General features: G+C 39.9%; 1 pseudogene; it reads left to right on the forward strand.

The window, feature by feature from the left end:
• Positions 1-5,792: 5,792 nt before the first annotated feature.
• Positions 5,793-6,316, forward strand: LOC103109804 (thioredoxin-like; annotated as a pseudogene).
• The last annotated feature ends 3,795 nt before the right edge of the window (positions 6,317-10,111 follow it).

A 10,111-nucleotide genomic window follows, 5' to 3' on the forward strand; every position in this document is an offset into this window, starting at 1 on the left:
ATTCACAACATCCAAGGAGCAGAAGCAACCTAGATCTATTCAACAGATAACTGAATAAAGATGCTATGAGACATATATTTAATATAATACTATTTCTCAATTAAAAAAAAATGAGAAGGGCCAGGAGGTGGCGCACCTGGTTAAGCACTCATATTACAGTCCTCAAGGACCCAGGTTCAATAACCCCTCTTCATTTGCTTCCCCCCCCTTTTTGGTTGCCCTGTTGTTGTAGACTTCTTGTGGTTATTTATTATTGTTGTTGATGTCATTCGTTGTTGGATAGGACAGAAAGAAATGGAGAGAGAAGGGGAAGATAGAGAGGAGGAGAGAAAGATAGACACCTGCAGACCTGCTTCACCGCCTGTGAAGCGACTCCCCTGCATGTGGGGAGCTGGGGGCTCAAACCAGGATCCTTATGCCGGTCCTTGCACTTAACCCACTACGCTACCACCCGACCCCCATCATTTGCTTTTTTGATGCTGAGTTTGGTAAGTTCTTTATTAGCCTCTTGTCTGATATATGGCATGTAAAGATCTTCTCCCATTCTGTGAGGGGTCTCTTTGTTTGGGCTATATATATGATGTTTTTATGTAACAAAAATGAGCATAATTTTCTTTCTTTTTTTAAATCTTTACTTGTTGGATAGAGACACTCACAACTTGAGAGGGAAGGGTGTGACAGAGAGAGACAGAGACAGAGAGACACCTGCAGCATTGCTTCACCACTTGTGAAGCTTTCCCCCTGCAGGTGGGGACCAGGGACTCGAACCTGGGTCCTTGCACACTGTAACATGTGCGCTCAATCAGGTGCATCACCACCTGGCCCAACACGAGCATAATTTTCTGTTGTCTACAATGACCTGCAGTAAAACTGGATGGGACTTGTCCCTGCTTTTTCAAGAAGTCTTCTATCACTTCCATTTCATCCCCTTTGATTGTTTTGATTGCTTTGATTGTATTGTTTCTATACTGGGTCTTTACTTGGCTTAATAAACCATTCTTCTTCACTATGACTCTCCATATAAACTTCTATTCATCCTTCAGAACCCTCTTTGAAATCTTCCCTGCTTTTTAAAGGAGCATATTGTGAGCAGCACACTTCCTTCCCTTGGCTAGAATCAGATCATGTTTGAACTTTAAAGACTTTTTTAGCTCTTTTAAGCCCAAGTGTAAATGCCTGTATATATGTTTCTTCCATACATTCATCATGATAGACATATAGTAGGTGCTTCAGGTATTCATAATACTTTTCTTTTTTAATATTTATTTATTCCCTTTTATTTCCTTTGTTTTATTGTTGTAGTTACTGATGCCATCGTTGTTGGATAGGACAGAGAACAATGAAGAGAGGAGGGGAAGACAGAGAGTGGGAGAAAAAGAGACACCTACAGACCTGCTTCACTGCTTGTAAAGCGACTCCCCTGCAAGTGGAGAGCCGGGGCTCTAACCGGAATTCTTATGCCAGTCCTTTCGCTTGGCACCACGTGAGCTTAACCCACTGCGCTACTGCCCGCCCCCCCCCATAATACTTTTCAAATAAATGTTGATCAAATAGGGATCTAGACAAGCCCTTGAAGAGTGTGGAAGAGCTAAGAGAAAGCAAGACATTAATCTTTGAGACCAGCCTGGATGTTGGAACTAGATGTCCTTTCCCTATCCTGGCTGGGTGAGACTGAAAAAGGTCTCATCCTCTCCAAGGAAATAGGAGATGATCAAAAAATGATGTGCAGGGCTGAGGAGATAGTATAATTGCTATGCAAAAAAATTTCATGCCCAAGGTTCTGAGGTCCTAGGTTCAATCCCCAGCACAATAAGCTAGAGCTAAGAAGTTATCCATTCTCTCTCTCTCGACTTCCATATCTATCTACCTAGCTATATAGCTAGTTAGCTATCTGTATGTCTATCTCTATCATTCATACTGAAAAATAATAAAATATTTTTGAAAACTATTCAAATCTGAACATTCTTCAGTCAGTAAAAGAATATGAATTTCATCTTTTGTGGAAATCTGCACTGAAGTTTTTAAACAAAGCTATAGTATTCTAAGTTCGGTATTAGAAAGATGGTATTAGCCCTAATGTGCAAGAGTTGGCCATTATTGCAATTTTATCGTCATAAAAATATAAGACTAGAATTTGTGATGGAAATTATAGGAAATTGCAATACAACGCCTGGTTCTTTTTTTTTTTTTTTTTTTCGTTTGGCCTTACAGATAGCAAGCTACTGTTTACTGTGCTTAAAGAACATCTCACATAGGCTAAGGTAAAAGGTTGATGACAAAGCCAACCCAGTGTGTGTTTTGAACAAAAGGGGGAAATGTATTTACAATGAAATATGTCTCTCAGCATCCTGATTACTATGCCTATTGCTGCTTCAACATTGGACAATTTAATTTAATTTTCTTTCCAGGGTTGTCAAAACCTTTCCTTATTTACGGGCCAGTCCTCTGGATGTACTGTTGCAATGCACACATTTCCATACTGAGCAATTTGATTTTGACAGGGATGATATTTGGATATATGCTCTTTGTTTATAGAAAGATCCAATCAGTGTGTTAGGACACAGTATTATAAGGCAGCACATAATACACCATGGTTACATGCACATAGCTCTGACAAGGTGTTAGGAAGGCAATTTTTCCAATGCAATGTAATCATGATGAGTCCATAGCTGGATCCAGAAAACTAAAAAATAAACATCAAATTTATGTAGTGTGTTAAAGGGTTTTCATAACAGAAATTATTTACATGTCAGTTATCATCTATCATAAGAGTACGTATAGAAAACTTTTTAAATGCACATTAACTACCTGATAGACTGACTACAATAACTTTCTTGAAATTACTGTAGTCTATCATGTGTACATGGAGGCTTGGATCTTTTTTTTAAAAGAAAATGTATATTACGCTTTCAGTGTGGCAACAGTTTCTATGAGCCCTCCTAGTCTTTTCTATTAGTCCCTGTAAATTAACACTTAGCCTTAGCTCTTTACAAGGTATGGCAACAGCTGTAGCATGAAAATGTGATAAAGCAAAATAGATGAGGGCTTTGACATGATAATTGGCAGTGGTTCAATAGCACTTCACTTTCTGTTGCAAAGCCTCTGTGGCATTTGCCTAACTGGCCAATTTAATTCTTGTCTTCAGAATGTTTCTAAGAAGACACTTCATGTAACTGTAGGAATGTGAGTTCTAAGTATGTGGGCATCATTTGTCTTAGAAACACTAGAGAAGTTAGGAAAGATGTGGGCAAAAAAAATGATGTTTGTAACTCATTACTAATCACAAATAAAAAATGAAAAGAATTAAAAATAAAAATACATTTAATTTTTTAATTTTTATTTATTTTCTTTCCCTTTTGTTGCCCTTGTTGTTTTTTAATTTTGTTGTAGTTATTGTTGTTGTTGTTATTGATGTCATCGTTATTAGATAGGACAGAGAGAAATGGAGAGAGGAAGGGAAGACAGAGAGGGGGAGAGAAAGATAGACACCTGCAGACCTTCTTCACCGCCTGTGAAGCAACCCCCCTGCAGGTGGAGAGCCAAGGGCTCGAACCAGGATCCTTAACACCGGTCCTTGCACTTTGTGCCACGTGCTCTTAACCTGCTACATTACCACCCAACTCCCTTAATTATTTCTTTTAAAGAAAGTTAAACACATAGAGGTGATCTTCTGCTTGAAATGTGGTCTGTGATGAGTCCCTAAATGAGGGTGTGTGTGTGTGTGTGTGTGTGTGTGTGTGTGTGTCTGTGTGTGTCTGTGTGTGTGTGTGTGTTATTTGAGGTAGAAAGGAGAGGAACATTAAATTGATTAAATTGACCTTAATTTCACTGTACATAAAATTTAGAAACTCTTTTGGGTTGTTTTAATTCATTCATTGGGTTTGGAGGATCCTAAGTTAAAGAACTTCTGCCATCTATTTATGCTAACGTAGATTTTCCCTTTTTATTATTTATATTTTAAATTAGAGACAGAGAGTGAGAAAGAGAGACAGAGAGAAATAGGGGCCAGGCTCACACCTAGGTCATGTACATACAAAAACAGCACACTATCCAAGTGAACTATTTCACCAGCCCAGAGGTAGATTTTCTAAAGGCAAAAATCTGTACATATTCTTATTTCTATAGTTCAATGTAAAAAACCTTTTTTATTTTTTCATAGTACCTAGTTTTTGAAATTAGATTTCAGATCTACCTTCTTTTAGCCTTGAAGCACGGAGCATAAACTATCACTGGTTTTGATCAAATCTAGATCATCTAGGCAACCTGGCTATCAACTCTAATGAGACTAGGAGTTGATATGACAACAGTGATACCAGAATTTTAGTATTTGGTTAAAAGAACATCTCTTGTTGGTCATATTGGTTTGCTCCCCTTCCCCCCGACCTCTGAGAGAATTGGTTTGGCCCTTGCTAGTTTCGTGCCCGCTTTCTCCCCGCCCCCTATGCTAAGGACATCAAGAGTCCCAACAGCAGCTGCGGAGGGAGAATGATGGAGAAGCACATGGTGTGGTGATTTGCCCGTTCGTGAATAAAGATTAAACTGCAGCTTCTCAGCCCAGCCGTGTGCCCCCGAGTCTCTGTCTCTGTCTCTGTCTACCGCCGCGAAGCTAGCCCGGCCTGCTGGCGCCCCTGAACTAAACAACAGTCTCTGTCTTGGCACTCCTATTTGGTCTTCAATATTTCACAGCCTTTTATGCTTTTTAAAACATTGGTTTAGGAAAACCTAGCTAGTATATGAATCTAAGATTTCATCTTTTAAATATTTTTATTCTTTATTTATTTATTAGATAGACACTGCCAGAAATCAAGAGGGTAAGGTGTGAAAGAGAGGCAGAGAGACAGAGAGATACCTGGAGACCTGCTTCACCCCTCACTAAGCTTTCCCCTTGCAGGTGGGAACCAGGCGCTTGAACCTGGGTCCTTATGCACTGTAACATGTACTCAGCTAGGTGCTTCACCACCCAGGACCTCTAAGATTCCATTTTAAAGAGTCTGTCCCATACCAAGGGGAAGAACAATCTAGCAGCTAGAATATTAGTGTATTAGTGTCAAACAACTGAGACTGAAACTCTAGCACCATTTACCTCTTGTGTGCCTTTGGGGGGAGTTAAACTATAAGTCTCAATTTGATCATTCTCATCAGAGACAAAAATGATACCTACACTTAGAGAGCAATAGGTGACTGGTGGCAACACTTGGGAGGATAAGAGAAGATGGAGAGGTCCATGAAAGATATTAACTCCTCTCAGCAAAATGGGAGACCATGGGAGTCAGGCAGCACAGCAGGTTAAGCGCACGTGTTGCAAAGAGCAAGGACCAGCATAAGAATCCTGGTTCGAGCCCCCGGATCCCCACCTGCCAGGGAGTAGCTTCATAGGCGGTGAAGCAGGTCTGCAGATGTCTATCTTTCTCTCCCCCCTCTCTGTCTTCCCCTCCTCTCTCTGTTTCTCTCTGTCCTATCCAACAACAATGACAACAACCACAATAATAACTACTACAGCAATGGAAACAACAAGGGCAACAAAAAGTAAATAAATAAATGTAAAAAACAAATCTTTAAAAAAAAATGGGGAGACCTGCACAGAGATCCAGGACACATTAGTTTGGTAATACAAGTCTCCGATTCACTAGGGAGTATATCGCTAAAAGATCTAGTAACCAGTGTTACTGGGAGACAATCTTTGGAACTAGCCACAATACCACAATGTGAAATCTAATAATGATCTGTTTTATGAAGCAAATCACCCAAATGTTAAAAGTTTCTGCTCTTTGAATCCCGCTCCGCCTGCCATGATGGTGAAGCAGATTGAGAGCAAGTCTGCTTTTCAGGAAGCCTTGGATTCTGCAGGAGATAAACTAGTAATAGTAGACTTCTCAGCCATGTAGTGTGGATCTTGCAAAATGATCAAGCCTTTCTTGTATTCCCTTTGTGGAAAGTATTCGGATGTGGTGTTCCTTGAAGTAGATGTGATGACTGTCAGGTAAGCCCAGGACTCCTAGTTACTCAGGCTGAAGAAGTATTTGCTTGTGGACTACTGGTCCCAGGATTTTTATTTAGACACATATAAAAGCAAAGTCATAATCCGGGTGCATCAAACTTGAGGGCCATTGACTCCTGTCAGTGCTTGAGCTCCTAGCTGTACTGCCTTCTGCCATGCTGTCTTCTGACGTCCTGATACCTAACCCAGGATGTTGCCTCAGAACGTGATGTCAAATATATGCCACCCTTCTAGTTCTTCAAAAAGGGACAAAAGATGGGTGAATTTTCTGGTGCTAATAAGAAAAAACTTGAAGCTATCATTAATGATTTCATCTAATTATGATCTCATAACATAAGCTCATCAGTTGTAATTTTTTTATTTACAAAAAATGAAGACCAGATAAGAAGATTTAAAAAAAAAATTCCTATTTTTTTTTTTTTTTTACTGAAAGTACTTTATTTTCCTGATTAGCATATGAGGAAAATTGAACAAGGCACAACATTAAGAATTGAATCATTATCACAAATTAAAGACAAATAACAGTGAAGCCATGTCATTCTGCGCTGCGGAGAAGAGAGAGAGGAGGTCCGGGGCGAAGAGGGAACACAAATCTTTATTTGTGCTGGCACCTCAGAGTTGGGTGCGAGAGAAGCTGGTTGGGCCACATGGAGGTAGCAAAAATGGCCACCTCATGCAGTAACCTTTCCTGCGTCTAAACACTGAAGTGAAGCGCCGGCAAGAGAGAGAGGTGCAGAAAAAGAAGGGCTTTTATAGGAGTAGTTTTTGCGAGAATGGGAAGGGGGAGAAGTAACCATAGCACTCCAGGATAGGATAATAACTCTCGTGAGAATGGGAGGGGGGAGGAGTATCCAAAGCACTCCAAATATGGCGGGGAAATAGACAATGCCCTGAGGGCACAAAATGGCGGAACAGGCACTCCGAGAATGTCCCAACTCTTTTTTTTTTTATTTAAGAAAGGATTAATTAACAAAACCATAGGGTAGGAGGGGTATAACTCCACACAGTTCCCACCACCCAATCTCCATAACCCACCCCCTCCCCTGATAGCTTTCCCATTCTCTATCTCTCTGGGAGCATGGACACAGGGTCATTGAGGGTTGCAGAAGGTAGAAGGTCTGGCTTCTGTAATTGCTTCCCCACTGAACATGGGCGTTGACTGGTCGGTCCATACTCCCAGTCTGCCTCTCTCTTTCCCTAGTAGGGTGTGACTCTGGGGAAGCTGAGCTCCAGGACACATTGGTGGGGTCTTCAATCCAGGGAAGCCTGGCCAGCATCCTGGTGGCATCTGGAACCTGGTGATTGAAAAGAGAGTTAACATACGAAGCCAAACAAATTGTTGAGCAATCATGGACCCAAAGCTTGGAATAGTGGAGAGGAAGTGTTAGGGAGGTACTCACTGCAAACTCTAGTGTACTTCTGCTTTCAGGTATATATTTTGCAGTAGTTTATGGATACGTGTGAACATAAGCTCTCTCTCACAGAAACTGGTGTATATCTAGGTTATGGGAATGTCCCAACTCTTGCGGGGAACTAGCAGTAATCTGAGGGGACAACATGGCAGATGTGACTGCATCAGCACAATTTCCCAGCAAAGCCACCAGGTAATAATACTGATGCTTTGTTCCCAGTTTTGATGGCTTTTTATTTAGCAGAAGCTTCATCTTTATGACAAATTAATCTAGATTTTGAGTACAATATTTTCCTGTTAAGAACACAGATTTAGTGGGCTCACAAGATTCACTTAGGACAAATGAAGGGAAATTCACTTAGTGACTCTAGGAGTATTTTTGTTTGTTTTATTTCCTTGCTTTTGAATGAGAAGAACACTTAGCAAGACCTTAGTGGTGGTAAATGTACCTTCCATTATTACCCACTGAAGACATTCTTCAGCATCTAGCAGCATTTCATCACCAAACAGTAGATGCTGGTCCTAGTACCAGCCACTGTTTCACAGGCTGCAATTGTTTGGTTGTTTGTATTGGGCATTCATCAAGTTGCATTGAGTGGCAGGTATTGAACAGAGCTCAGCTAAAAGAAGCACATACAAGCAAGAGACAAACAGCATCACTTTTTTTGAACCTTCTAAATAAAACAGTGTAGTAGCAAAACCCGTAAGAGAATATTATAATTTAATCACAAGAACTACTTTTCTGAACAGCAATATGAATTTGAAAATCCCAGAAAATGGCTGTAAAAAATCATAGAGTAAGATTTTATGCTCTCAAGTATCCTTTCTCTCTTTATATGCAACTTTGTATTTTCCAAATGAATCCAATCCTTCAAATTCTGAGTGTGCTCCAATATCTACCATTAACTTAAAACAAATTAGCCAAGAAAACCATCCTAGAGACTGGACGGTGGTGGTGCGCTCAGTAGAAGAGCTTACATGGTACCATGAAGGAGGGCCTAGGTACAATTCCCTGGTCCCGACCTATAAGGAAGACACTTCTAAAGTGGCGTAGTAATGTAGCAGGTATCTACCTCTCTCTGTCTCTCTCTCTCTCTCTCTCTTCTCTCTCTCTTCTCTCTCTCTGTCTCTCTCTCTCCCTAAAAAAAAAGACATTGGGATTGGTGAAGTACTTCAGGCACTGCTTCCCAGTGATAACCCTAATGGCAAGGAGGAGGAGGAGACCATTCTAGACTCAACAGTCTTGCTAGAAGATGTTATAACAGGCAGAACTCTCCAAGCATCTGACATTCACCATTTTCTCACACCCAATTCTCTCTTCACCATTAAATTCAACATCAGGAGAACACTACATGATATCTGCTTTGTAAATGTCCTCAATTTCAACAGCAAGGAAAACAAAAGTAAAAAAAAGAAAATTAACTAATGAGATTACATGAAATTGAAATTTTCTGCACAGTAAAAGGAAGCATTACCAAAACAGAAAGACACAATATAGAGAACACATTTACACAAAATATATCAGACAAAGAAAGGGTCAACAATGAAATTATATAAAGAATTCAAAAAACTCAGTAGCAACAACCCAAAAAAACCCATTTTAAAGGATGGAGGAAGAAACTAAATAGACTATTCACCAAGAAAGATATTCAGATGGCCAACAAACATGAAAAAAACAAAAAACTCAAAATCACCAATTATCAGAGAAATTGAAAACAAAACAGTCCCTTTTTCTGACTTTGAAGACTATGTCTCTTCTCTTCAGCAGACCTACTTTGTAAAAATATGTATGTATGTATGTATGTATTTAATAGGACAGAGAAAAACTGAGGGGATAGGGAGAGCAGAAGAAAAAGAGACACCTGCAGCACTGTTTAGCTGCTTGTGAAGCTTCCCCCTCATAGGTGAGAACTGGGGGCTTGAAACTGGATCCTTGTGTTTTGTTAACATGAATGTTCAACAAGTGTGCCACTTCCCTGCCCCCTAAACTCATTTTTGAGCATACATTTGCATATCAATTGATGCAGGACTCTAGCCCTTCATTCCTAGACCCTTGGTGGGGAACTCCTATCCTGAGTCTCAGAAGAGGCACCTTCAGTCACAAATGTAGCTTTCCAGAACTTAAGGAGCTAGGAGACACAGAGCTCAGAAATTGAAATGAAATTATTTTGAGCCCAAGACCTATTCTCAAAGTCACCTTCAGATGTTAACATGAGCTCTCTTTTCCTGGCTCACATTTTCTCATTAAAAATCAAAAGCAGGATATCTGGCCACGTGTTCTAACTGTATTTTATTTAATAATTACATTGCTCTCAGAATCCAGATCATGAAATTGATCCTAAAGCATAGCATAAGAAAAAAAAAAGATGCACACTTCTAAAAGTGAGAATTCATTCAACAGAATGTTTTTGATGTGATAAAGCCTATGTAACATTTAAAGAAAATGGTTGTTTTATCAAGAGACATTAGACTTAATTGAAAAAACTTCGGCGCCTTGGCCCTGCTGATCTAAGATTCTCTTGCATGAGGTAGGGCTAGTTAAAATCAACCCTGTAAGCAGCACACTGATGAGAGACCCTGTTCTATTATGACTTTATGACTCACTAAATGTCTCATTTGTTGGAAGTGTTAAGAGTCTCATACTGTTTACCTTACAAGAACAAAAGTGTGGAATTCCTAGCACAGTGATAGGTTCAGAAAAG

The sequence above is a fragment of the Erinaceus europaeus genome, chromosome 3 (assembly GCF_950295315.1).
Source record: "Erinaceus europaeus chromosome 3, mEriEur2.1, whole genome shotgun sequence".
Classification (NCBI taxonomy): domain Eukaryota; kingdom Metazoa; phylum Chordata; class Mammalia; order Eulipotyphla; family Erinaceidae; genus Erinaceus; species Erinaceus europaeus.